General features: G+C 39.9%; 1 long non-coding RNA gene across 1 annotated transcript in view; it reads right to left on the bottom strand.

Moving 5' to 3' along the window:
- Nucleotides 1–27,590, bottom strand: part of LOC116658724 — an 80,437-nt gene that overhangs the window by 17,244 nt on the left and 35,603 nt on the right. Inside the window, exon 2 of the long non-coding RNA XR_004314009.1 lies at nucleotides 20,621–20,720. This is a non-coding gene — a long non-coding RNA (uncharacterized LOC116658724). The remainder of the gene's footprint in view (nucleotides 1–20,620; nucleotides 20,721–27,590) is intronic.

The raw sequence follows: 27,590 nt of genomic DNA, 5'->3' as shown, positions 1-27,590 counted from the left end.
ACATTTTCAAAAACCGAAGTCCACAAGTACAGATAGCACATGTGCTACACGTGCAGCAATATTCTAGGAACAACGAAGGCCGGTCAAGATCAACACAACTGGATCTACGTTTAAGGAGCTGACGATTAGCCGAGGATACAAACACCTAATGGTTCATAAAACAAATCTTTCCCCGTCTGTCAGCGTAACACTGGGATCTCTTATTTTTACTCCTATAGGATTCTTGGAGGTATTTTCTTTGATAACGTGTTTGTTTATTTGTTTTTACAAACACTTTGTGTATAACAAAGTTTTTCTGTAATTAACTGTGACGGAAACACAAAAAGAGCACAAATAATGTTTAGGGTCATAAGCCCTTTCTCCAGGGACGCGAGGAGGCAGCAGGTACAGATGATGAAGCAGAGGTCTGCTCAGAGTGAAGCGCAATCTAGCTGCACGATCCCCAACATCAGACGGAAGGAACATCTTTTAGAAACCAAGTCCTCTGCCTAAACCCTGCCCAGACCACAATACAGTCAGCTTTCAGCCTAAAGCTGGTCTGCCAGGAAACAGCATTTTGAGGTTATAAAATGGTTAATAATATGAGAATAATCTATTCATACAACTCAATAGAAAAAACAAACAACCCAGTCAAAAAAAGGGCAGAAGACCTGAAAAGACATTTTTCCAAATAAGACATACAGATGGTTAATAGGCACATGAAAATATGCTCTACACTGGTAATTATTAGAGAAATGCTCCAAACAACAGTGAGATAATCACTTCACACTAGTCAGAATGGCCATCATCAAAAAGTCTACAAATAACAAATGTTGGTGAGGATGTGGAGAAAAAGGAACTCTTGTACATCATTGACAGGAATGTAAATTGGTGCAGCCATGGTGGAAAACAGTATAGAGGTTCCTCAAAAAACTAAAAACTACCACATAATCCAGCAATTCCACTCCTGGGCATATATCTAGAAAAATGAAAACACTCATTTGAAAAGATATATACACCCCCAATGTTCATAGCAGTGCTATTTATAATAGCCAAGATATGGAAGCAGCCTAAATGTCCAATGACAGATAACTGGATAAAGAAGATGTGGTGTATATACATATACAATGGGACATTACTCAGCCATAAAAAAGAATGAAATTCTGCCATTTGCAGCAACATGGATGGATCTACAAAAAATTATGCTTAGTGAATTAAGTCAGACAGAGAAAGACAAGTACTGTATGTTATCACTTAAATGTGGAACCTAAAAATTAAAACAAATAAATATATGTAGCAAAACAGAAACAGACTCACAGATATAGAAAACAAACTAGTGCCTACCAATGGGGAGAGAGAAGGGAAGAGGGGCAAGATAGGAGTGGGTGATTAAGAGTTACAAATTACTATGTATAAAATAGACAAGCCACAATGATCTACTGTACAACACAGGGAATTATAGCTATTTTTTGCAGAATGGAGAATAATCTATAAAATCTCTTTTAATGGAGAATAATCTATAAAAATATGGAATCACTCTGCTGTACACCTGAAATAAATATAATATTGCAAATCAACTATACTTCAATAAAAAATTTTAAAATCAAATTAAGAACTTCTGTTCCTCAGAAGACAACATTAAGATAGTGAAAGAGTGGGAGAAGATAATTATCTAGAGCATATAAAGAACTCCTAAAAATAAGTAAGAAAAATGCAGACAACTCAGTAGAGAAATGGCTTAAAAGACTTGAACAGGTACTTCATAAAGGGGGTATCAACATACTCAAACATGCTTTACTCATTAGTCACCAAGAAAATGAAAAGTAAACCACAACGTAATACCATTAAACACCCAACAGACTAAACTCTCTCTCTCTCTCTCTCAAAAACACATACTTGAATTTGCCGAAAGACTTAACTGGAATGTTCATAGCAGTGCTATTTGTAATAGCCCCAAACCAAACTGGATGTTATCCAGATGTCTATCAGCGGTAGAGTGTATACATAAATTGTGACATATTTACTCAATGGAATTTTATACAGCATTGAGAATGAACGGTCTACAGGTGTATGCAACAATAGGGTAAATCTTGCAAAAAAAAAACTCAGGAAAAATGCTGGATACAAAAAGTACCTACTGTACAATTCCATTTGTATAAATTACAAGAAGAGGGAAAAGTAAGCTATGCTGTTAGAATTCAGGATAGTGGTTAATCTCATGACTAGAAAGGAAGATGGGAGGGTTTCTAGGGTGGTGGCTAGGTTTGTTTTTGATCTGGGTGCTAGTTTAACAAGTCTGTTCAGTTTGTGAAAAATTCATCAAGGGATATGCATTAAGATAAACACACATTTCCCTATACGTATTTTATATCCATAAGAAGTTTTAGAAATAGCTCTGTCTTTTCAGTTCATGTTGCTTAGGAAAACGGTTTTGATACAGCTTCTATATTATCAAAGTAATAATCATGAAAGATAAGCCTGATGTTTGACAGAGTCAGACATACGGACTTCCGGTTCATTTCTTCCCTAACCAGCATCCTTCCTTCCTTCCTTCCTTCCTTCCTTCCTTCCTTCCTTTCTTCCCTCCTTCCTCCCTCCTTGTCTCCCTCCTTCCCTTCTTTCTTTCATTTATTTACTCAATGAGAGAGCAACAGTAAACAAATTTTGTCTAATTCTGGGAAACAACATTGCACCAGCTTCCTATGTAGCTCAGTGTAACTCATTAGTCTTTCATTTACTAGCTGCTGTTTTAAGCCATGAAGAAGCGAAGGTTAAGCCCTGTGGTGAGCCATAGGACAGAGAAGCAGGGCTGGAGTATAAACATTTTCTGCCTGTCTCTACAACTCAGTGAGGAGACCAGGAGAATACCGTTGTCCCATAAGGAGCCCTCGACACATTAACGCAGGGAATCTACCAAGTTCATGCTTTCTTTCTCAACAGACCTACTTAATCTGCACAAAGATGAGTCATAATTCCTTTCAATGAAAGGCATGGCCTGAGTATCAGAAAATGAATACACTTCTTTTCAAGGTTTGTAACAAGTAGCCATGAAACAAACTGGACAGAGTGTCTACTACACTATCATTACTTAACCTGACAGCCTGGCTCTAGGGGGCACCCCGAATAGCTAAGCCCAGTGAGCTCAACCACATTTCAAGGAAAGGCGTTCCTATGTCCTTAATCCCTGAAAGCACAAGACATAATAGCAAGGGGGCAGAGTCAGTTTGGCCTGATTGGGGATTTCCTACTACCTGTAAAAGTTTTTACTCACAAATTCTTCCCACTTGGCTTTTTTGAGTGAGTAAGTAGGGACCAGTTTACACATACAAAAGGCAAAAGAGTTCTATTGATTTCTTTTGGGAGATTACTCTTTAAAGAGTTCTATAAAACTAGACATTGGAAATTTGAAAAATTAGAAATATCTTTGACATTTCCTCTAGTCCAAAATGACTGCAAAACTGTTTCAAGATTTCCATCAAATCCTTATTACCTAAAGTTTCACTCAGCTATTTACAAATACAGGTAATACAGATATGAAAGCAAACCCTAAATTCACAGTGATTTAATCTAACAGAAGTTTATTTTCACTCATTTGAAATGCTGGTGTTCCACCTTGGTGTAGTGGTGTCTTTCCTCCACACTGTGATTCAGAGACTCCAACTCCTTCCACCTTTTAGACCCACCACGCCCAGGACCTTATCACCATTACCCACACTGAGCTGAAGGAAAGGGGAGAAGTGTAGAAGGCATACCTGCTATTTAAAAAGCCAACTCTGTTTTGTTCCATTGTATATATATTACCACATCTTCTTTATCCAACCTGTCGACGGACGTTTAGATTGTTTCCATGTTTTCGCTGTTGTAAATAGTGCTTCTATGAACACTGGGGTGCATGTATCTTTTCCAATTAGAGTTTTCTCCAGATATATGCAGAACTACATTCAATATCTTGTAATAACCTATAATGGAAAAAAACTAAAAAGTATACACACACACACACACACACACACACAACTGAATCACTATGCTGTACACCAAAAACTAACACAAATTATAAATCAACTAAACTTTAACAACAACAAAAAAAGCCAACTCTGAAATAACTTCTGTTCATATTCCATCATTGGAAACAAATTGCATGGCTGCCCCAAGACGCAAGGAGAAAGTTTCAGGAACTAAAGTTCCTGACAGTTACCTCTGAGTGATCACGCCTCACTGTGGAAGAGGAAATGTGGGTTTTGGTGGCCACATGGCCACCTTCACCTCCATTGGTAGTGAACTGTACCATCAGACAGATGAAGAGTAAACTGAGGCTTGATTTTTCAGTTAAACTTGGAAGAGCAAGTAGAGTAGGGAAGGGTAGAGGTTAGAATAAGAGATTTGAGGCTGATCATGATTTTTCTTCTCTGCTTAAGAAATATTCATAACAATACACTTATTTATTCATTGACCAAACAAGTATGTATAGAACATCTCATAAGTTACAGATCTAGGTTCTATGGATCCAGCAGTAAACAAAACAAAGTTTCTGCCTCCCTGAAGCATACCTTCTAATGTAAGAGTCAAAAAAACAAGCAAATACTCAAATAGATACAGAATGTCTTGTTGGAATGAGTGCTGTGAAGGGAAGTTGGGGAGGTAAGGGGATTGAGGATGACAAAAGGGAAGATGTCTCTACGGAGGTGACAGCTGAGCAGAGGACAGAATGATGGGAGGAGGTGGCTGTTTAGGACACCTGAGCATAAAAAGCAAGCTTGACCTTTCCAAGGAACAGCAGAATAGCCACCTCCATTTCAGTGGTGCTGCATGGGTTTAATTTATGCCATTCATGATGGGCTGCTTAGGAAAGAAGTACTGAGGACTGGAAAGAAGATCAACCTTGGAGCAAAACAGCATGGTTCAGAAACGGAGTCTGCCACCTAGAGCTGGTATTATTTTTTTGCAAATCATTAATGTATTTGCTCCTCTGATTTTTTTTCACTAGCAAAACAATGAGACCTATCTCACTGAATTATGACAAGATATATGTACAAAATAATGCACATAAATTATTCCTGCTACACAGCACACTGCAAACATGCAGTAAATATTCATTACTCCTCCTTTCACATTGGACCTAGGGGTGGTGAGTGGGAGATGATCTCTTTCCCTTCTTTCCATTCTTCCTCAAGCTGGACAACTTTCACGCCTTGTCCGTTTCCTAAGTCCTGACATTCTTTTCTCGTCTCAGACAGCTGGCCTTGCTTTGCAAAGATGAGGATGAGGAGAAGGACAGAATGGCAGTCATTCTACAAGGAGACGGACATTGGCATAGTCATCCCTCCATCTGTGAACCCCTCCTCTATAATTCACATCATGTTTCTAGAGTTAAGGACTTGGTTGGGAGAAGCCAGACGTTCATGGCTCTGCACCACAGTGTGAAAGTAGAACTTCTAAGCAGGCCTCCTCCCCATTTTCACTCTGTGTTCATTATTCATTCATTTCATTTAAGCTCTGGGACAGGCTCTTGTCCTTTGGAAAAGTGTTGGGGAAAGATGAGACCAGTGTGGGTTTTTTTCCTCAGACTCATCTTTGTGGATTCTCCATCAGCCTTGTGAATTGATCATGGCCAAGAAGCATTCATTGTCACACTGATTTGGTTTGGTTTGACACAGATATGTATCTAGAAGTCCTACTGTGCTTCCACTGGAACAGGTGTGTATTAGACCACAAGCTACAGTCTGAATTACTCTGTAACGCATTGCTTTACATGCCATTTTGAGAGTACAGTCCCCCTCTTCTTTCCGAATGTGTTTATCATCACAGTGTATACTTGTACCTCTAAATTTGTCTCTTTGACTTAGTCGTTTGACAGCAATATCCTCCAGGCATTTCTCCCCCTCCCTTCCCACCAAACCAGTAAGTCTGCAGCTCCCTGGGGCAGATCTCAGGGCTCTCCATCTCCTAGGAAGCACCTCGTACGAGAGTACAATACACCACAGGTCGTTAAACATTTAACTATTTATTTGCAGTTGTGGCTACCGACACCCGAGAGTCCTGGTTGTGAAGCCCTTTTTCTCAGTTTTAGCTCAGTTCTCAAGCTTTACCACATGACTAGCACTTAAAGATATGTTTACAGAGCCCTTTTGACTAGATTTTGTAACCATTCTTTTCACTTGCTTGGAGTCAAATCAAGTCTTCCTTTTTCCTTGGACTGGCCTATCCTATCTCCAAGACTCCTCTATCTCAGATACTGGGAAATACTTCAGTCATTTCATTTTTTAGAACACTCACCAATTGAAACACACTGAATTGCAATCTCAGGACCTCAATGAGACCAACAGAACATCCAAAAGCATCATCATAATGGGGCTATGTGAACTCTGAAAATGTGAAAGAGTACTAGAACATCTCTGGCCTCTGTAACAGCAAGAGCCCATTCTCATGAAACAAGAAGGGCAGTCATTTCCTAGAGAACAGCTTACGTTACCGTAGCCGGGAAAGCCCGGCCCAGTGCCGTCCTCTCTGGCCCCTCCACCTCCCTCAGAGCTTCACCTCTTCTCTCAACATCTTGCTTCAAGTAAACCCACGCAAAGATGCTTTCAGAAACATCTGTACTCTCTCATGCGGGAAGACAAGCAGAGGGGATATCCTGCAGGAGGAAATACCAGTAAACAGTAACACACCAGGAAGGACGTTCGTGGGGGGTATCTGCAGACACTCCTCAGGACTAAACAAGTCCACAGATACGCCCCACTCCATGCAGCAAGCCATTGAAGCTTTGTAAATGCTGCAGAAAACATCTGTATTCCTTTACATCTCCAAATGCCAGCCTCTGGTGTGTCGGGGTAAGGATGCGATTTCATGGTGCAAGTGAAAAATACACATTTGCCTCAACTTTTCTTTCCAAAAAACACCTTCAAATCCTTCATGAATCTTGGACTGTGGTACAGTTGACTAGGAAAGCTCTGTGCCTTGTACTCATTAAGTTTTTTTAAATAAATAACTGCTAAAAATCAATGAATTGGAGGATGGGAAGTTCCCTTAGCGATTGTCTAGCCTAGGCACATGGTACCTTTGATAAAGTGGGAAAACTGAAAAGCAAAAACATCTTCATGGTCGTCAACATAGGAGCCACTTATTACATTTGAATTTCTACAGAATAGTCTAGGAAATACAGAGAGCTGTTCAATAAGAAATCAAAGTATAATCTCTTGATCCTAAGCTTAACTAATTGTACTAAATTAGAGGAATGAGTCAGTATTTTTTTCCTTTTAGTAAATAAATTGAGTTTTATTGGGACAACTTTGAGTCAATGTAAAAACATTAAAAGTTCAATATATTTTCTGAGGTTCTTTGGCATTTATGAAGAATCTAATGAATAAAATACATGCTAACTATAAACATTTTGTGTGATAACAAAGATGATAAGGAAGACAATAAAACTGTTGTAGTCTTGCAACAGAGATAGGCAGTTAATATTCTGATATCTCCATATTGTTGACTATCATTATTTGAATAATTAAGTCTCTTTAATAGTCTTTATTTCACTCAGTTATTTTACCATCAGCATTGTCCTACTGTGGTAGCCAGTGTCCAAGCCATCCTTCATTGATCCTTACCTCCTGCTATGCACACCTGGTGCAGTCCCTGCTCACTGCACCAAGACTGGACTGTGCCATCAACCTAAACAAGCAATTCTCCAGGGAATACATACAAATGATCAATAGGCACATGAAAAAATGCTCAATCACCAATTATCAGAGAAATGCAAATCAAAACTACAATGAGGTATCACCTCACACCAGTCAGAATGGTCATCATTCAAAAATCCACAAATGACAAATGCTGGAGAGGCTGTGGAGAAAAGGGAACACTCCTACACTGCTGGTGGGAATGCAGTTTGGTGCAGCCACTGTGGAAAACAGTGTGGAGATTCCTCAAAAGACTAGGAATAGACTTACCGTATGACCCAGGAATCCCACTCCTGGGCTTGTATCCAGAAGGAACCCTACTTCAGGATGACACCTGCACCCCAATGTTCATAGCAGCACTATTTACAATAGCCAAGACACAGAAACAGCCTAAATGTCCATCAACAGATGACTGGATAAAGAAGAGGTGGTATATTTATACAATGGAATACTACTCAGCCATAAAAACCGACAACATAATGCCATTTGCAGCAACATGGATGCTCCTGGAGAATGTCATTCTAAGTGAAGTAAGCCAGAAAGAGAAAGAAAAATACCATATGAGATCACTTGTATGTGGAATCTAAAAAAAAAAAAAAAAAAGCATAAATACAAAACAGAAATAGACTCATAGACATAGAATAAAACTTGTGGTTGCCAAGGGGGCAGAGGGTGGGAAGGGATAGATGGGATTTCAAAATTGTAGAATAGATAAACAAGATTATACTGTATAGCACAGGGACATATATACAAGATCTTGTGGTAGCTCACAGAGGAAAAAAATGTGACAATGAATATATGTATGTTCACGTATAACTGAAAAATTGTGCTCTACACTGGAATTTGACACAACATTGTAAAATGATTATAAATCAATAAAAAATGTGAAAAAAAGAAAGAAAACTATTTTTAAGGGCTACCTAATATTCTGTCCTATAAAATGTACCATGATTTAATTGACTACATTATTCTTGGATTTTCAGGTTGGTCTTAATTTTCTGCTCCTTTATTTATTGCAGTATCCATCTTTTTGCAATTGTCTGTATCTGTGATTAGTTTCTTAGCACAGACTCAGAAATAAAATAAATAAAACTATTAACATTTTCAACACTTTTGACATTTATATATTATTTTCCAAATTTATGGTACTGAGTAGTCTCATCAATTTAAATTTTTGACTCACAAAAGGCAGATCTGTGATGTGACTGAATTGTATCTGTTTCTAGCACCAAATATTTCTGATGTATATTTAGCTGTTTGCCGTTTATTTTAAATGCTAGTCTAGAAAAATTAAATCTTAATATCCATTTGCATTTTGATTATATCTGATGCTGCAACTATCCAATGCAAATACATCATCTTTCCCACCATACTTGTTCTCTTTCTGTTTTTTTTTTTCATCTCAAGGAATAGCTCCACCATCCTCATAGTCTACCAATCAGAAACCAGAGAGTCAGCTTAGTCTATTACCTGTATCTCATCCCTTCCATACACTCTGTCCCTTATTTTTATACCTCCCTCTCCTTCCAGCCCCACTGCTGCTGCCTCAGTGCAAACCTTATTCAGCTCTCTTCCAGACTGATCCTCCCCTTCGATTTTCAGTCTTCTCTTACCCATGGCTCTACTTTGTGATAATGAATTTGTTACTCTTGGAAGCACTAATGATAACTTGATGTTATTCAGCTATAATCTCCTACAATTATCTTCTATTTTTAGGACTGTATTCCAGCACACCAGGATGCTAGTATTTCATGTATAAAAGACTGTACCTGCTTTCATGAAAAGACACCTGAACAAATTATACCTGCTGACCGTAGCAAGGCATGGCTTTCAATGACCATGTCAGTGAATCGTCCCTGAGGATTTAAGGATTGCAGATGCAAGTCTCAGCAGCATCAAGGCAAAATCTACCCTGAGTGAGCATCATTCCTTTTTCCACCTCTCTCAGAACTTTCACTCTAGTTGGGGTTTTGTTGCACAACTGATTTGGCACAGACTGCAGGCAGCACCAGACAAAGTGTAGACAATGAGGAAACGTCACATGTTAAAGATGATGCATCATTTTCCCTGTGTCTTTCAACAGTTACCTACATTGGAGAATTTTCATGTTCAGAGGAAGAAAGATTGTAGTTCTTCCAAGTAATAAAGTTAATTTTTGTTAATTATCATAAAACTTTTCTCACAGAAAAAAAAAATGAATGCGGTATTAAATTTGGCTTTGGATTATCTGGTAATATTCTCATGTCAATTCTGGGCCATCTATTTTGTTGGCTGTAGTGACCAAAGAGATGGAGTAAACACAGATGGAGTACAAGTTTGGATGTACCTTACAGCTATTGACCAGAATGTGGGATTTTTCATGTAGTCCCTCTAGCTGACTAGTATATAATAGAGCATATTTTAAAATGACGCCTTAACCAGAGCTAAAAACAAGTGTGTGCTTTAATTTCTATGGGCACAGAGATAATTTCCATGGTTCAAGAGATGCATCTTCTAAGTTGAGGCGGTTTCTACTGAGACTAATGTAACTACAATTTGAAGAGACGTTCAAAGAATATATTTGAACGAGTCCCATTTTGTTTGGTTCCTGTTATCTAAGCAGTCATTTTTCACTTTCAGTTAAAATTAGCCCAGAACATTCTTCAGGACAGCCCCCTGCATTCCTGACATATTTCCGCAAAGGGCCCTTGGTTGGAGGCCCCTATCCCCACAATAGATTATTTTTGGTCAGTTTTTTATTAATAATATTATTCATAGTTGTAGCTACTTTTTATTTGACGAACCCAGTGCCAAAACCCATATGCACATTTCCTCATTTAATCCTCACACCAACACTGCAATGTATTTATTATTAATTTTTCCATCTTCTAAATGGAGAACCTGAAGCTCGGAGCTGAGCGCGTTGACCACAGTCACAGAGTTAGAGGCAGTCACAAGCCGGCCTGGTGCCAAAGCAAGTTGTCTCAGTCCTGACGCTGGTTCTCCTGGTGTGACTCGCTGCACGGTAACTTCATATCAGACTGACTTAGGACCTTGATTCTTCTAAGGTAACTCCTAAGACTTTGAACAAGTCACTGTACATTAGGGCCCTGATTTATGAAGAAACATCCCTGCAGGGTATTAACGTGGATTTAACAAATTCCAATTCCTTCCTGCTCACAGGAGAGGCCTGTATATATTCTGTGCTCTGCTGACTTACACACTTGAGTCCTATTTTTAGTGCCTCCTCGGGGGTACACAATAATATTTCTCCCAGGGCACTGCTTTCTCAGGGTCTAACTCTCAAGTGAGGTCAGCTTTTGCCGGGATGGACTTGTGACTCGGTCTGCACAATTTAAGCTTTTCCTACACACACAGGAACTTCCGGAAGGGTCCCCTGCTCCTAGAAAGTCTATCATGAGCCTAAAACAACTAGCCTTTCCCAGACCAGTTTAGTGATATCTAATTGTCAAATAAATGTGTCTTTAAAAATAAAATGACATTTTAAAATGGTTTTCCATTCTTTAGAGTAATTAGGATCACAGGCCGTATTCAATCAGCCCCATGGTAGAATGTCCCATGGCCCCTGTTTTCCATCTTGTCTTTCTCTTGTCCTTTTCCCTCCCACCCTATGTATTCTCTTACCGACCTTTGGAGTATTTTGGTGTTCAGAAGACGAGAGATGGTAGTTATTCCAAAAAAAATTAAGTTAGCTCTTTGTTAAATCATTATATGATTTTTCTTGGGAGGAAATGAATATTCTCTTCAATTTGGCTTTGGATTCTCTGGTAGAATTCCTGTATCAGTTCTGGGCCATTTATTTGTTGCCTCAAGTTCCCCAAAAGAACTAAGTGCACACTAAACACAGGTTAAAGGTAACATTAATAATGACTGATGTGTGATCAGCACTTTGTAGCTTACAAAGTACTTTTACAAATATTAAGTCATTTAACCCTACAACAACTTTCAATGAAAGGAAACAAAACTTTCCTTAAATGTTTATTACAAGCTAGGCATGTTAGTGTTTTATATTTAGATGCTCCTTTAATCTTCACAAAAGTCCTTCAAGGCATGTATTATCTCTGTTTTACTGACAATGAAACTGAGGTTCAGAGAGGTTAACTAACTTACCTAGCGTCAGACAGCTCTAGGATTCAAGCCAGGGTGTTGAGATGCAAAATCTGGTGCCTGCCCCTGTGCTGTTTCTGACATCCCAGCCTACTAAGGTGGTCCGCAGATTCATCCCAAAGGACACAATCAAAGCCATGGGAGCCACAGCGTCTACCATATGCCTCATTCCATAGTAACAATTTTTACTATGTTAAGTAGAGAGGCTTACATGTCTATCCACATCCCCATTAGAGCTCTAAATTCTCTTCTCTGATGTTTCTTCCGTAAACTTCTTAATTTCAGATAAGTAAATTAATTCCTTCCTGGCTTTCCTTCCTATGCCACGGGAAGGTAAAAGACTGGTACAGGACGAAGATATATGAGTTTTCATTCCACTTCTAAATGTTTCTCAAGTTCATGGGTAACTCAATTGTACCAAGTTCTCATGTGCATCACTGCCCAGATTATGTATGTCCACTAACCACCTCAGATGTGTACTCTGACTGGATCTGACTTACCCAAAAGAGGACTGAGCACTTCTGGATGACCAAACTCATACTTTTTGCTACTTGCCGGAAGAGTACTGAAATAGTAACCTGAAATGGCCTCAGAACACACTCTGCTAATGAGCTGGTATAACATCAATTTTCTGTTTTCTTTAATAGACAGAAGTCCTACTTTGTGATTTAGACAAAGGAGGGTGACTAGGTGAGTGAGGCACTTGGGTGGGATGAACTTTAAAATTGCTTGAATCCAGAAATCCCTGGAATAAATCCCACCTGATAGTGGTGTATGATCCTTTTTTTAAATAATAATAATAATAATAGTAAAATATATCACTCGAAAAGAAATTTTCTCTCTTAATACCTTCTAAGACAAATTTTAGAAACAATACATAACTGATTTTGTCCCAAATGATAAGTTTATACACACAAATGCATGTATATGTGTGTGATTGTGTATATATACTTCATTATCAAGTAAAATCGCCTTTATGATAATGAGGAAAATAGTCCCATAAGTCTGAAGTGTAATAAGAGTGAAATAAACTTAATGAGTGTTTTGAAGTATCTGAATCACTATAAATACAAATGCAAACCCAAGTTTCCAGTAGACTTTAGAATACATGGCCTATGAAATTCCATAAAAGACCAGCTTTCAGATATGAGATCTTCAATATGAGACTTTCTATATAAATATTTCCTTTAAGTTAACAGCTATTGCATGGTAATAGTTTCTAGGACAGCATGACCTGCAGTCGGTAGTTTTGCATTTAACTAAACTTTTCACACGAATCATACAGCAGGTTCCCGACAACATGTTTCCAAATGTGTCTCCTAAGATACAGTGGAAAATGTGACTTTTATTTACAACTTAATAAATAACTCAATGATGTGAAGTGTTTTAAGTACAGCAATGTGCTACTTTAAACAAAGTACTGAAAATATATAACTGACTGTGTCTCGTTGTTTTCACTTCTTTTAAGGTTTAGATTTCCTTTGCCCGCCTGTCTGATTTAACTTGAAAAAAAAAAAAAACTTATGGAAAGTGGGAACCTTGGATACTTCAAAGTTAACCAAGATCAAAGTCCAATGAGGTCCCCTGAAGAAGGAACAAACCAGCCTGAAAAATGTGTCGCGTTGATACTGGCTTGAAGTCTCTTAGTTTACAGTTTTGTACCAGAGCCTCGACCTTGGATTTATCAGTTATCTAAGCGCTGGGCTTTCTTATGGAAAAGAACGGTTGGCACAGTTTTCCCGGGAATTCAAGCACAGACTCATCCACATGAGCAGGTAACTAATTTCTCACTTGGTAAGTGAAACACTGACAAGGTGAGAGGCTTCTTACCTACTGCATCTTTGTCCACCATGGATAACTCCTGACAAATGGACACCTTCCACACACTGCACCTTGTTTAACCATGGAAACCTCGTCTTTTACTATGAATTCTGCCTTCCTGAAATGGGCCCACATAAGAACACTGAAATCAGTTACTCTACCTTACTCTCTCTGCTTGATGACCCTTAGGAGTGAGACAGTTTCCTTAAGGTTTTGCAGGATTCCAAAGTAGTTTCTCAATCTTCCCCGTCTCTCCATCATTTTAGGGTCTGGGGATTTGGGCTTTTGCTGAATTCAAAAAATGCAGAATCATTAACATGCGAAAAGGTAGTGTGGTCTGTTATTCAGAAGATGCCATGGGTGTTCTTGAATGTTCTGCTTCATTGAAGCCCTCCTACACCACACATGTTACCAGTAAAGGCACAACGTTTTTTCCTTGAAATGGTCCATGCTGTTTCATTTGAAACGGTGTGTGCTGCTGCTGGGTGTTCTGTGGTTCTGTCTCAACAGCAGCGCTCAGAACTCACATTCAGCAGGTATCAGCCAATAGGCCCTTTGGTATCAGAGGAGGAAATAAATCACATTCTCCAGAAACACCCATCTGTTTTGAATAGTCCCATAGATAGATGGCTGTCTGTTTCAAGGAATATTTAATGTTAAAAAAAAAAAAAAACTAGTCCAAACAGTTTACTCTCCTTAACTCTACGCAGCAAGAGGTCTTCCAGTAAATGCTTCAAAACTGCCTAACAGGAGAGGCCAGAAACATCCCTCTGTGATTCAAAATGAAAACGGAAAGCGAAACAAGTTACCAATAATCTTTATGACTTTGGTGACCTCTAGTGATCAAAACAGAGAACAAACGTACCAGCTTTGTTTTCCTTGTGGAGAAGAGGGGTCTTCCAAAGTCAGGAAGTGTAGATTCGTTTTCATTTTTCGACTCAGTCTTTAAATAATGGGTTTTTTATTAGTAAACAGAAATGTATTCTCATGGTAGAACATTTAATAAGCAAAAGGAGAAAAAAAATCTCAATATTTGAGAGTATTTTTTTCGGTCTTTTTTCTATATATTTACATACAGGTTCCCACCAACTCACAAAAATAGGTAATTCTCTACAAAAGGATCATACAGGACAATTATTTTGCAATGTATATTTTTTTACAGTATATGGAAATGTTAATATACTCTTTCAAATTGTAGTTTTAATAGTATGTTGTGACTGTCTTCCCATGTCATTAACTATCCTTCTACACATTATTTGTATTGATTATAGTATTTCATGATAATTTGTGTAAGCATTTCTCTATTACTGGCTATTTAAACTGGTTTTTTTTTTCTATTATCCCTGGAGCTAATTCTTTGCACTCTGCCAGCATTAGAGCATAAAGCCTTTTTTTCTTTCTTTTTTTTTATTTTTTAAAAACATTTTGTTATTGAAGTATAGTTGATATACAATGTTGTGTTAGTTTCTAGTGTACAGCAAAGTGATTCGGTTATACATGTATATATCCTTTTTCATACTCTCATTCATTATAGATTAGTACAAGATACTGAATGTAGTTCCTGGTGCTATACAGTAAGATCTTGTTTATTCATTTTATATAAGATAAAGTCTTAGAAATGAAGTCTCTGATTTTAAAAATGTGCAAACAGGTTTTTGACACATAATATCTAATTGCCAGATAATTCTAAGAAAGAAATGGTCACCTAGACACAATAATAGTGCCCTCCAATGGGAGCATGTGGTGAGCTGGGAACTCCTTGGCAGCCAGTCTGCATGCAGAGCTGCCACCCAAGCATGAAGGGCCTGTGGCTGAAGAAGAAACCAAGAATAAGCAAGATGCTGCGTGTGAGCTGTGGAACAGCACTTGCCCATCAATGCAAGGTTATGCCACTTGGAAAAAAAGGAATAAATAGAGACTTATCAGATTCCGAGGAACTCTGTTTTGTAAACACCTTTAAACATAGGGTTCCCACATCAGCAAAAATCCTCTAATTTGACACAAGGTATCCATTCACCAGCTATCAGCTGAAGGTTATATGTAGAAAGTGTTTGCTAAAGGCTTAATTTGTTTTCATGGTTTTTGCATTCACGGGGTAAATACAAAGTTCTCTTTTTCATCTCTATGGAGATGCATAGGTTAGGGAAATTTTGCCATATAGGGGTAAGTAGGGAGAACAGAGTATCTGAACAACTTTTTTGGCAATTATCAGAGTAAGGGTAGCACCCTGTGAAATATTTTCTAAATGTGTAAATTAAACTTGCTGACCATACTACTCTGAGTTTACAATGTCAAAGACACGTACTGTATTCAGCAACCACACTACATGTCATCTCCCTCCCAGGAGGACGTACTAGAATATCACAGCGCTGTGTCATTTTTAAAAACCATAGTCATGTCCCCTTACTATCAAAGACAGAGAGTAAGAAGCAGGCAAGTCTTCTGGGTTGGTTAGCACTGAGGGAAGATGGAAGGCATGGCCAGCATGAGCTGTAAAGTTCGAGAGGCCCTGCCTCAGAGCAAACGACGTGTACCAGGTCCCTGCGGTAGAAGCCTCATTTGGTGAAACTGAAGGATGTGTTACAAGATCCAGCCAACTTGCCCTTGCTCTCAAGCCACACCCTCGGGCCATGGCTGGTCTCCCACTTTGGCTTCTCCCTGAGATTAAATAACCGTAGCAGAAGCACAACCTCCACAAGAGAGGGGCTTCTCACGCTGGGCCCTTGACCTTCTCCCAGCATGAAGATACAGGTGCCACGAAGATGTCGATGCTTTTTGATTCCAGGCTAAATCTGTGCATCATGGGTCCCAGGCGTGGCATCGTCTCAGATTCTGAATTTCAGGCTACTTCTCTCTGATAATATATGCCTTCCTCTATTAGTTAGAGCTATATGAGTCCACGCAAAATAAATCAATGCTGGCTAATGGAGACCAGAATAAATGAAAAAAAACAAACAAAAAAAACCAAAGTGTAGCTCAGGGGATCCAGAAGAAAGGTACTAAAGGTAGTTTCTTCTGAGCCTGGTTAAGAAGAACCAGCGCAAACAACCCAAATGCCCATCAACAGATGCCTTGATAAAGAAGCTGTGGTATATTTATACTATGGAATACTATTCAGCCACAAAAAAAGAATAAAATAATGCCATTTGCAGCAACATGGATGGACCTGGAGATCAACATTCTAAGTGAAGTAAGCCAGAAATTGAAAGAAAAATACTATAAATCACTCATATGTGGAATCAAAAAAAGAAAAAAGAAGACACTAATAAACTTATGTACAAAACAGAAATAGACTCACCGATATAGAAAACAAACTTATGGTTACTGTGGGGGAAAGGAGGTGGGAAGGGATAAATTGGGACTTGTAGATTTACAAATATTAACTATTATTTATAAAATAAACAAGTTTCTTCTGTATAGCACAGGGAACTATATTCTATATCTTGTAGTAACCCATAATGAAAAAGAATATGGAAATGAATATATGTTTGTATATGAATGATTGAAACATTATGCTGTGTACCAGAAATTGACACACTGTAAACTGACTATACTTCAATAAAAAAAAAAAAAAAAGAAGAAGAAGAACCAGCTCAAAGTATGTTCTGTATTTGAGTCCTTCTACTCAAAACACCCTAGGTATCTCCTCAACCGTGCTCACCCAAGGCAAAGACTCTACAAAGAGCCCAAGTCATCTTTCTTTACTGAATGATACATACTACCTGAGTGAGACATTTACTTTGTACTGTAAACAGTCTCCTCAGATAAGTAATGATGTCAAATGGGTGTCTCACTGACAGTCTTGCACCTTTTTAAGGAATTCCTCTTCGGTTATTTCTGGGTTCTAATTTTTATCTAGCTATGGCATTTTGCAGAATCATTATAATCTATAAAATTTAAACATAAATCTCTAAAATCACTACCAAAGCTATTGAGCTATTGCATTATTGAAACCTTTTTTCTTTCTTGAGACATGGCATTTTCTTGAATATTCTTTTAAACTCTAACCCCAGTCAAAAATTTCCTATTGAAGGCAGTGCATTAGAACCATCACGACCTGACTCCTTTGTTAAATCATACCAGCTGAGAGTACGTAAGTCTAGTCACAGACATTAGCAGAGTTTTTGAAAATACCTTCTTTCCTCATCTCTTCTTCTGAGACCATTTTTTGTCCTGTAAAGATACACATCCCAATTTTCCAGCAATTTCTTCTTCTTCCCCACTGTGTCCAGGATCTGAGTAGAACACCCAAATAAAAAAGATGCTGGCCTTCTGTCCGGCCACATTCTATGAGGTGGGAAATAAAAAACCAACCCTGGCGATTCGGCTGAACCACATAAATGAGAAACAGATTTATGCAATGTGTGTTTGCTCCAAGCCACAGAAGGCCAATACCATCCTCTGGCATATTTTGAAGGCTAAAGGGTAATTGGATCCTTTCTACACTAGACAGATAGTAAAAAAACCCAGCAGGGTTTGTCTGGGAGAGACAGTGCAGGCTCACATCTCACTCATGGGAGTGCCGTGACAGGACGAAGGGGCATGTTTAGATGGTGCTGCACAGCCCCACAGGATTAGCCAGCACACAAGGCCCCTCAGTCATCTGAAGCCCAGTGATCTGCAGTGACTTTCAGGAGTGCCGTCACCGCTGTCTTCCCTCCTGTCCTGGAGATTTATAAAGCCTCCTGTCTTGGTCCCTGGCCAGTCCAGCTGAGCCTCGGCCTTGGCTTCCTTCTGTTCATGATTCCCTAATTAGACACTTGAAGGCCTGTCCTAATTAAGAATCTTTTGGTTACAAGTGTCCCATACCCACTTCAAAATAGCTTCTCCTAAGACAAGAGAATTTATTGGAAGGATGCTGTGCTACCTCACAGACTCCAGGCGTCAGAAAGGGTGGGAACCCGGGCAGTTCAGTGGAGCTCAGGAAATTCTGGTTGGTATTCACCTGAGAAATCCATCATCAATGGAGCTTCGCTTCTAACTCCCAGTCCTCTGTGTTGTTCTATAAAATATTCTCCAGCAGGGGAATCAGAAGGGCTCAAGTTCTCATCAGCCATTGTCAAGATTAATGGTCCCGTAAGAAACTATTGTCTACTATGAGCTCACCTCTGAAGGGGAAGGAGGCACTCCAAGAAAATGGTGAATTCTGGACAGAGAGTATTTTTATAAGACTCCAGCTGGATGCTGGAACTGAGTTGAGATGATATGGCCTATGTCTCGTTCATGTCCCCAGGTCCCCAGGCTAGGCTTAGAGGCATTCTGGGAACTGTCCATCCAGCCTGAAGACATTACAAACTTTTACTTGTCTTCTGTCCATCAGTACCTCCATCCTCTCCATGGACAGGCTGATGACGGCCACGCCTCTATCTCCAGTCCAGATTCCTCTTCCGAATGCCAAATTCAATCATCCATCTTCCTACCTGAACTCTCCACGAGGGTCTTCCAGAGAAATCTCAAATTCAGTGCACCCAAATGAAACTCACACTCTTCCATCACAAACCTCATTTGCCTCCAGAGTTTCCTATCTCTGTAAACAGGACCACAATTTACCCAGTCGTGCAAGCTGCAAAGTTTGGAAACACCCTTTCATCTGCCTCTCTCATCCGCCTTATCCAATTAAACACAAGACCATTCCATGTGAAGTTCCAAAGTTGTTGAATCAGTTCAACTAATTCCGTAACAGCCACCTTATTTAGTCATCTGATTTAGCTCTCACTTCAGTGTCTGCTAAGGCCTTCTTACTGTTCTCCTTGTCAGCTGTGTTATGTTTCTAGAATCTGTTCTCCAGCCTGCGGACAATATGGCGTACTTGACTGCACAGCTTTAAGTGGCTTTGCCAATTGTCCATAGGACAGAACCCCAAACCCTGCCTGATATAGTTTATGATCCCACCAACCAGTCTTTGTTCATATCACCTGCTACCACCCTCACCTCTCACCCTCTATTCCCCAGTCATAAGGAGTCAAGTTCACTCCTCTGAACAGTACACACCTGCCTCAGGGCACAGAGAGAACTCTATTTAAAGCCTCTATACCTACTCCTGTGGGCAACTAGGAAACAATGTCCTTATCTTAGTATCTGAGTTGTCCCTGCCCCTCCAGACCAAGCTAACTGACTTTTCACTATGTGGTCTGGTGTAGCAGGAGGGAGTGTAATACTGAATATCAACCTGGGCCTTGGGGACATACTGCTTGGGTTCAAATCCTGGCTCTACCACATGCTAGGGGAATGGTGCTTACTTTGTAGAATCACGGTGAGGATTAATACATCACCCAAGAAAATGCCTGATACTTGGTTAGCAGTCAATAACTTCTCATTAATATTCTAGATTTGTCAGAAGCAAGAATAACAGAGCCAACAGAGTAACAATGTAATAGGCATCTCGTGGTATTATAAGCTGAAAAGAAATCTACTGTTTTGGGTTCAGGTGGCTCTCAGGGCCCAGAGAAGCTCACTTATATTTGCACCTACAGCAAACCACTCAATTTCTGTCTTCTGATCCCAAGAATACAGCCAAGAAAGAGAAAAATAGAAGAGATACTGGGATCTATAATCCCTGAATTTTATAAAATACCACCTGTTTGTATTTTATAAAATACCATCGTTTTTAAGAAATTGGAGGTCTGTCACTAAAAGTGATCCTTGACTGCTCACTGACACTTGAGACATATGATACAATTACTCTTCCAAATTTGGCACACTGGGGAAAAGATGGACATATCAGGAAAATTCTCTTGTTGGCATCATAATTGTGTTCAGATACGAGAGGTAAGAGGGGGCTACACAGTCACACAGAGGGGATCTTTTCTTTCGCTAGCAGAGTTTACCCATTTGTTGATTTCTTCCATGGGGACATTACGTTGTGAACAGGGGAGAAAAAAACTACCAGAGCTTTTGGTGGTTAATCAGAGCTGGCATAACAGATTAGAAACTAGATGAGCCCAACCACAAATCTGCTTTCTCTCACAGGACACTTGCTGAGTTCTAGAACGGCACAGGAGTCTGGGGAGTTAAGTTGGAAAAACAGAACAAAACCCTACCGGAGGGAAGGGGCTTGCAACAAACCATGATGAATCTCTTCCTCAAGACACCTCCACTGAAGCTACAGGGATGGGAAGCTTCAAAGTTAAGGTCAATGCCCTGCACAAAAGAAAAAAAAAATTATTAGGCGTGCAAAGAGGCAGGAAAATGTGGCAAATAATCAACATTTAAAAAAATAAGAGCTGATGGTTGTACAACAATGTGAATGCACCTAATTATGCCATTCAAATGTAAACTTAAAAATTACTAAAATGGTAAATTTTATGTTGTGCATATTTTATCATAATAAAAATAGGTAATGTCTAGATACTACAGTCAGCAGACAAGGACATTAGAATAACTATGATTAGTACATTCAAGAAATCAGAGTAAAAGGTACACAGGACACATGAAAATAAGCAGAATTTCAACTGTGAATTGGGATCTATAAAAGAATTAAACGTGCATTCTGAATTAAAAATGCAAAATCACCATCAAAGAACTCATGATACAGGACTATATATAGGACTAAAGTTAACAACAGATTAAACATAGCAGATGAAGGATTATCCAAGGTCATTAGATAGAATCCAATACTGAAGCATGGTACGAAAAAAGGGAATGGGGAAAAACTCACATGTGTGAGTAATAGTTTAAAAGTCTAATGTATGCATAATCAAAACCCTAGAGGGAACAGAGAAACAATATTTGAAAGATAATGGTCAGGATTTTCTGAAACTGCTAAAAATATCAACTGACAAATTTAAGAAGCTCGGATCCCTAAGAAAATCACAGAGACACATATAATAAAATTCTTGAAAATCTAACGCAAAGAGAAAACCTTTAAAGGAGCCAAAGGACAAAAACACACATTACCCTCAATAAAGAAACGCCAAGCTGAGAAAAAATGGTCTTTTCAATAAAGGGTGCTGAATCAGCTGGATAATCACAGTGCTATAGAAGATCTACTTTTCCATGCAAAATCAGCCTGAGTCAACCTTTCAGACTTCAGGTTAAAGGGGAAAATTCCAGACACAAAAGAGTTCATACTATGTCATTTAACTTCTATGAAGTGCAGGACCAGACGGAACTAATCAACAGTGTTAGAAATCAGGGGGAGGGTATAGCTCAGCGGTAGAGCGCATGCCTAGCACGCATGAGGTCCTGGATGGCATCCCCAGTGCCTCCATTAAAACAAACAAACAAATAAAATTTAAAAAAAAAACAGTGTTGGAAATCAGAGTAGTTGTTACCTCAACGCAGGATAGGTATTGACTGGAATAAGCAAGAAAGAAACAGTGGGAGTGTTGAAAAGTTTCCATGTCTTGAATTGAGTAGTGGTTACACACACGCACACACACACGTGTGTATGTGTGTGTGTGTGCGTGTATGTGTATAACTGTTCCATCAAACTGCACACTTCAAATGTATGTGTTACATTTCAATAAAAAATAAATGTAAGAGGATCACTGTTCTGTACATCAGAAACGAACACAACCCTGTAAATCAACTATACTTCAACTTTTTTAAATGTAAGAATTTACTGTATATTTATCCTTTATCTTTTGCGGATAAGCTACCCCCAGTATTTCTTCATGTAGAGAACCAGGGCCAACTGCATGTTTACAAAGGTAACGGGCAGAGTGAACCGACCTCCTAGACACTGCAAAGTGCAAACGTGCACATCGTGTGTCCTTAGAATTTCAAACAGTTGTGCAAACTACTACAGTGCTGTCTCTCAATTCCAGACCATTACTCCTGCTGCCTTCTCTGCCTGGAATGTGCCCTCTTCTCCCTTGACCTGGTTACTCACTCTCCAGGTCTCATTGCTCTCTCTGGAAAGCCTTTCCAGAACGCTGTATTTGAGTTAAGAGCCTCTCATGTACTCCCAGAGTGCCCTTTGCCCACTATCACACAGCCCTGGACACTCCATAGTGTCCAGAACTGCCTTCTTTCGTGTTTGTTTCCCAGGTAAGCTGTAAGTTCCTGCAGGGAAACTCGAACTTCGGAAGGTTGTATCCCCAGCACTTGGCAGGAGTTCACTAATCATTTGCTGCATCATTAAACGGATGCAGAACAAAATAGACCTGTTTAATCCTTAGCTGAAAGACGACACATGATTCCTGATTCCAGGAGGATAATACAATGGGCTTAGAGGCAGCCTGGAGCCGTTGTTCACTGCCTACTCACCACGTAGTGAGAGTTTCCAACTTCTTCAGTGTTATTTAGCATGCCTCCAAAACACAGCACATTATGTTAAAATTGTAAAGAAAGGAAACCAGGACCTGGGTGAAATCTCATAGCTAAAGGATCTTGAACAGTCTCCTAACTGTCTAAACTGGATTTGCAAGCCCAAATGCAGAAAGGAGCTAGACAGAGAGTATCAATGAATGTGGTTGATTGTATTACTGTTCTCAGTTATCACTGGCCCTCCTATAAGTGTTTTATACATCCTCACCATTGCCATACGACTTGCAGGCTTTTCCTTTGGAGGAGGTATACTTCCTTGCCCCATTGATGGCAGCTTGGCCTCTGATTTGCTGTGGCCAGTAGAACATGAGCAAAAGCGGCATATGCGGTGTCTGAGCATTAAAAGCCATTGTCCCATCCGGCCATTCTTCCTTTCCCTCAGCAACAAGGACAGCATATTCCACACAGGGGCTGCTCTTTCTTCCTGAGACCTGCAGCCATCGCACGCAAAAAGGACTGTGAGCAGGAAATGAGCCAATGCTGCTGCAAGACAGTGTGGTTCTGAGGTTTTGGCAGAGGATAACGTAGTCTAAGCTGTGTGCAGCAACCGCAGCAAGCATCAGGTGTAGGACTTTAATGAGAAAGCTTAACTGTCCCACAGGACGGCCAATCCCCAGCTCCAGTGGACCATCACCATGCAGAAATGCAAGCTCACTCTTGACAGATCTTCCTCTGGTTTAAGAGGGGCCAGATTTTTTAATCAAATCTCGTCCTGATGTTTAATTAAAATATATTTCCTTTTAAATATTGGCAACTAAATCAATACATTTAAAAAACACTTGGGGCCTCATCAAATCAATGAATATATTTGCCATTTCTCATCCACCCTTAGTTTTCTAACCTATCAGAGAAAAATGATAATATCATTCTGCCTCCCTAATAGGGTTGTTTTGAGGGTCAGATTTGTCTAAATTTATGTTTATTTTGTTTTAATTTTGAAATGATAAGATAACAAAAGAAGGTCAAGTTAAGAAGTTAAACCACCCTGGCGAAGTAGACTGGCGATTCCAAGGTGACAAGATACCAAAGGGGCCAACAGTGCAAGTACCATGTCTCAACTTTCCTGAGCCTCCATACGAAACGTGAAAAGCAGACTTCTCCACAGACTGACCAGACTAGCCTGCAACCATCTTCAGGAATAAGGTGATCCTAAACTAGATGGAGCATAAATAATTGACAAAAAGTAACAGCTCTGTCATGAAACAAGTCTGAGCGAGGCCGATAGATCAAGTTGACTTTCCTAGTTTGCAACATTTAATTCATTCTTCTCCTTGACCAATGGTGTCCTTCTCCTTGACAAATGACAATAAGAAAAAATTGCCTAAGAACATCCAGTACCAAGAATGGGATAAGGTTTTTATGTTTGAAGGCATAAAATCAAAATTCTCAAAAGATAGGTAGATTTGTCTGACACATTTGCATGATATATCTCACAGGTAGGATTTTATGGCAATCTTGAACATGTATCTTCAGTAAGAATATAAAGACTGGAGACATGCCTGAAAGGGAAAAGCATACTCCAATGTCTTACTACATTTTCGTTTCATTTTCAGGTTTCACATTTTTCCTTCCATTATGCAGATCCACCACTAGAGGGCACCATACAGTTCTGCTTCCACACACCCTGTGTGTAATGCTGGGTCTGACCTCCAGTTTCTATGCTCAGAGCCTTACAGATTTTGTCTGTCTAATCAGACCAGGTAGTGTCAACCTGAAGGGAGCTGCAAACCCATCCTTGATCCCAGGTCAGTTGCCACTCCCCAGGTATTAGGACCTACCTAGTCCTTCCAGGTAACCAAGAGCAAAGCCTCTCTTCCTTTCCTGTGGCCTCATTTTCACTTAGGGGTCATCCAGGGTACTCTGCCAGATGCTGGAACTAGAACAATGGACACAGGACCTACAGATCCAAGAAAAGGGACCGTGCAGGATAACAAATGAACCAGTGTGTGTAAATACTTCAGGAGCTTCAAGGATGATGAATGAAGAGATTGTCCAGGAAAGCACGAGGTGTCATGAAGAAAAGTGTTCTCAGAGGCTGATCAATTCAGGCTAAAGAGCATATGAAGCTGGATTTTAGGCTGAGTTTCCTTTTCTCCTTCCTGCCCTTAGCAAGGGACTTCCATACAGGGGGTAACCTGAAGCTAAGATATGATATAGGAGATTATCTATCTATCTATCTATCTATCTATCTATCTATCTATCTATCTATATCTAAAAAGTGGCTTCTGTTCCCCAAGACTGCCTGAGAGAGGTTACTTTCCTCTGCACTGCAATATTCACTTGGTACTTATTGATCTGACAAATATTTATTGTCAACCGTGCCCCAAGCACTCAGTGGCAAATGAGATAGCCACAGACAGGGCAGGCCTGCTTAGCACTTATAGTCCAGTGGGGACACAAAAATGACTGCAATGCAATATGCTAAGTCTTATGACAAGGGAGGAACAGTGTACACTGTGAGAGCAGAGCAGGGACCTCTGATGTAGATAGAGGAAGTCAGGGAAGGCTTCCTGGAGGAAGTACTATTAAACTGAGATCCTAAGCAGAATAGAAGTAGGCCACGTACTTCACACAAGTGTGTCCCAGGCAGTGGTAACACAGCACAGAGGAAAAAAGATTCAAACAGGAGTTCATTTTTGTATATACAATTTTGGAGCTTGCTGTTTTCCACTTACCTATTTTCTCCTGAGTCTCCATATCAACTCTTTTTGAAATCATGATTTTAATAGCTGCCTAAAAGTCCATTGTGAGGATAATGCCTAATTTATTTACCCATTTTCAAAGGGAAATTGCATTTTTAAGGCTCATGCTAGTTGCTGTCCCATTAAAATATAAAATCATGTGGAATATTCTTTATTGCTCATATTAATATCCCAAAGATCTCCTTTATTTGGCTATCTGTTGAGAAAAATGTCTGCAGCCCAAGCTGATATCCCCCTGCAGCAAATACTGAATTTAAGCAAGCTGTTGGTTTACTAAATATTGGTTAAATTTGACTATCTGTAAATTTTGCTACAGTTACCTTGCATGCATTGGCAGGACCTTCAGAGGGGCTCCAGGATTCTGAGGCTTGACGATCTTGCACTGTCTCTCAAAATGCCCCTCTGTGACCCCTCAGTCTCTTCCAAGTCTGCATCTCAGCTCCCCATCCAGCCTTCCATCTCAGGCCCCCCTTCTCTGACATGTTAACCAACATTTATCTCCATCTTTTCCCTAGTAAATTTTTTTTCCTCTGTGGCTCAACTTCCTAAAGCTGCAAAGATCATTTTCAGAAACGGTTCTTTTTAAAACCATATTTGGGTAAAAATATAAATACAGCATATTTCACAAATAAGCTAACATCGCAAATTGATTTTCTGGGCCAAGCAGGGAAGACTTTTAAAAACAAATCTTAGAAAAGTAAGAAGTTTTAGGTGGAGTAGCCAAACACCATTTGAGCTGTTTGAGGTAGAATTCAGTTGTTTTTCCTCTGCCTCCCTTTCAAACTGATCTTCCTCAGATGCCCATACCTCTCATCTTAACCTGCTTTGCAACAAAGTTTTGAGTTTGTCTGTCTGTTTGGTGTTTTGAGTGTTCACCTGTATTGCCTTGGCGTTCATTCCCACTTACGTAGTGAGGTGTGTTTGGAGAGAAACCACTCTGTAGCTGTGTGGGCACTAGCTTTTCAGTTCAAACTCTAACTTGGGTTAAAGATTTCTTGTGTCTCGTGAATTCTTACATCGCTGCATGACTTGCCATGAGGTGGAGAGTGTCTTCAGCCCTTAGAGCCCTCTGATGGTAATTACAGTTCTCACATACATTTATTTCTTATGGAGGAAGTCACGTTCACCCTGGCCAAGGATCTCCACGTGAAAAACGAGAAGGTTCCTAGTTCCGCAATAGCGCCCTCAGCCTGGCCCTCATCCCAGGCCTTCAGTCTGTCTCTTGGCTGTCCAGCCGGGCGGCTCCTGGCTGCTGCTGGGAGAGGTGATTAGACAGGCTGACTGGCCCTGGCTGGTTATCAACAAGGGAAAGAAGATGCCAGGCTGCTGAAAAACAGGACACTTCCTCTTATCCGGCAGCTGGCCCCTTGGTTCCCAGGACACAGCCATACAATAAGACGTTTTATCTTCCACAACTGCTGCATAATCCCAAGGACATACCCCAGTATCTCTTTCTTTCTTCTCTCTTTTCCCGCCAAAGTTTCTGTCTTAGGGCTGAGCTCCGTGGGAGGAAGAGCCCGTAGCAGAAGATGGCTGGCAGCATCAGAAGGGAGATCACAGTGTCAGAGCCTTCCAGTAAAAGAACCAACTGGGAGCTGGAGCTGTCTCAACCCGCTCCCTGGCTGATGGCTCCCTACTCGAGTGTTTTTGTTGTTTTGTTTTGTTGCTGTTTTTCCATCTCTTTCTGAGCAATAAAGCAGTTTTGTGTGTTTCTGTGTCCGTGTGTGTGTTTTCACTTTGTCCCTCTGCTTCTACTGAGAATTCCTTCTCAATCAGCAGGCAAGGACCCAGCTGTTTGGTGGGCTTTCCAATCTGAGGGTCCCTCTTTCTGCTAGCACTACTGCCTCACGATGCCCACTGAATTTATGCAAAGTAAATTTAACACGTAGCTGCCAGTTCCCTGAAGTGAAGACTGGACTGGACCCTTTCATAATCTTCGTTAAGCAGATACCCACGTATCTTTATTGACAGGCGTTTCACAATTTTGCATAATTCAAAAATGACGCCCAGCCTATCAGCTGATGCCTGGAGAAAGTGG

Source organism: Camelus ferus, chromosome 2 (genome assembly GCF_009834535.1).
Source record: "Camelus ferus isolate YT-003-E chromosome 2, BCGSAC_Cfer_1.0, whole genome shotgun sequence".
In the NCBI taxonomy this organism is placed as follows: domain Eukaryota; kingdom Metazoa; phylum Chordata; class Mammalia; order Artiodactyla; family Camelidae; genus Camelus; species Camelus ferus.
This window is presented reverse-complemented; position numbering and strand designations above follow the sequence as displayed.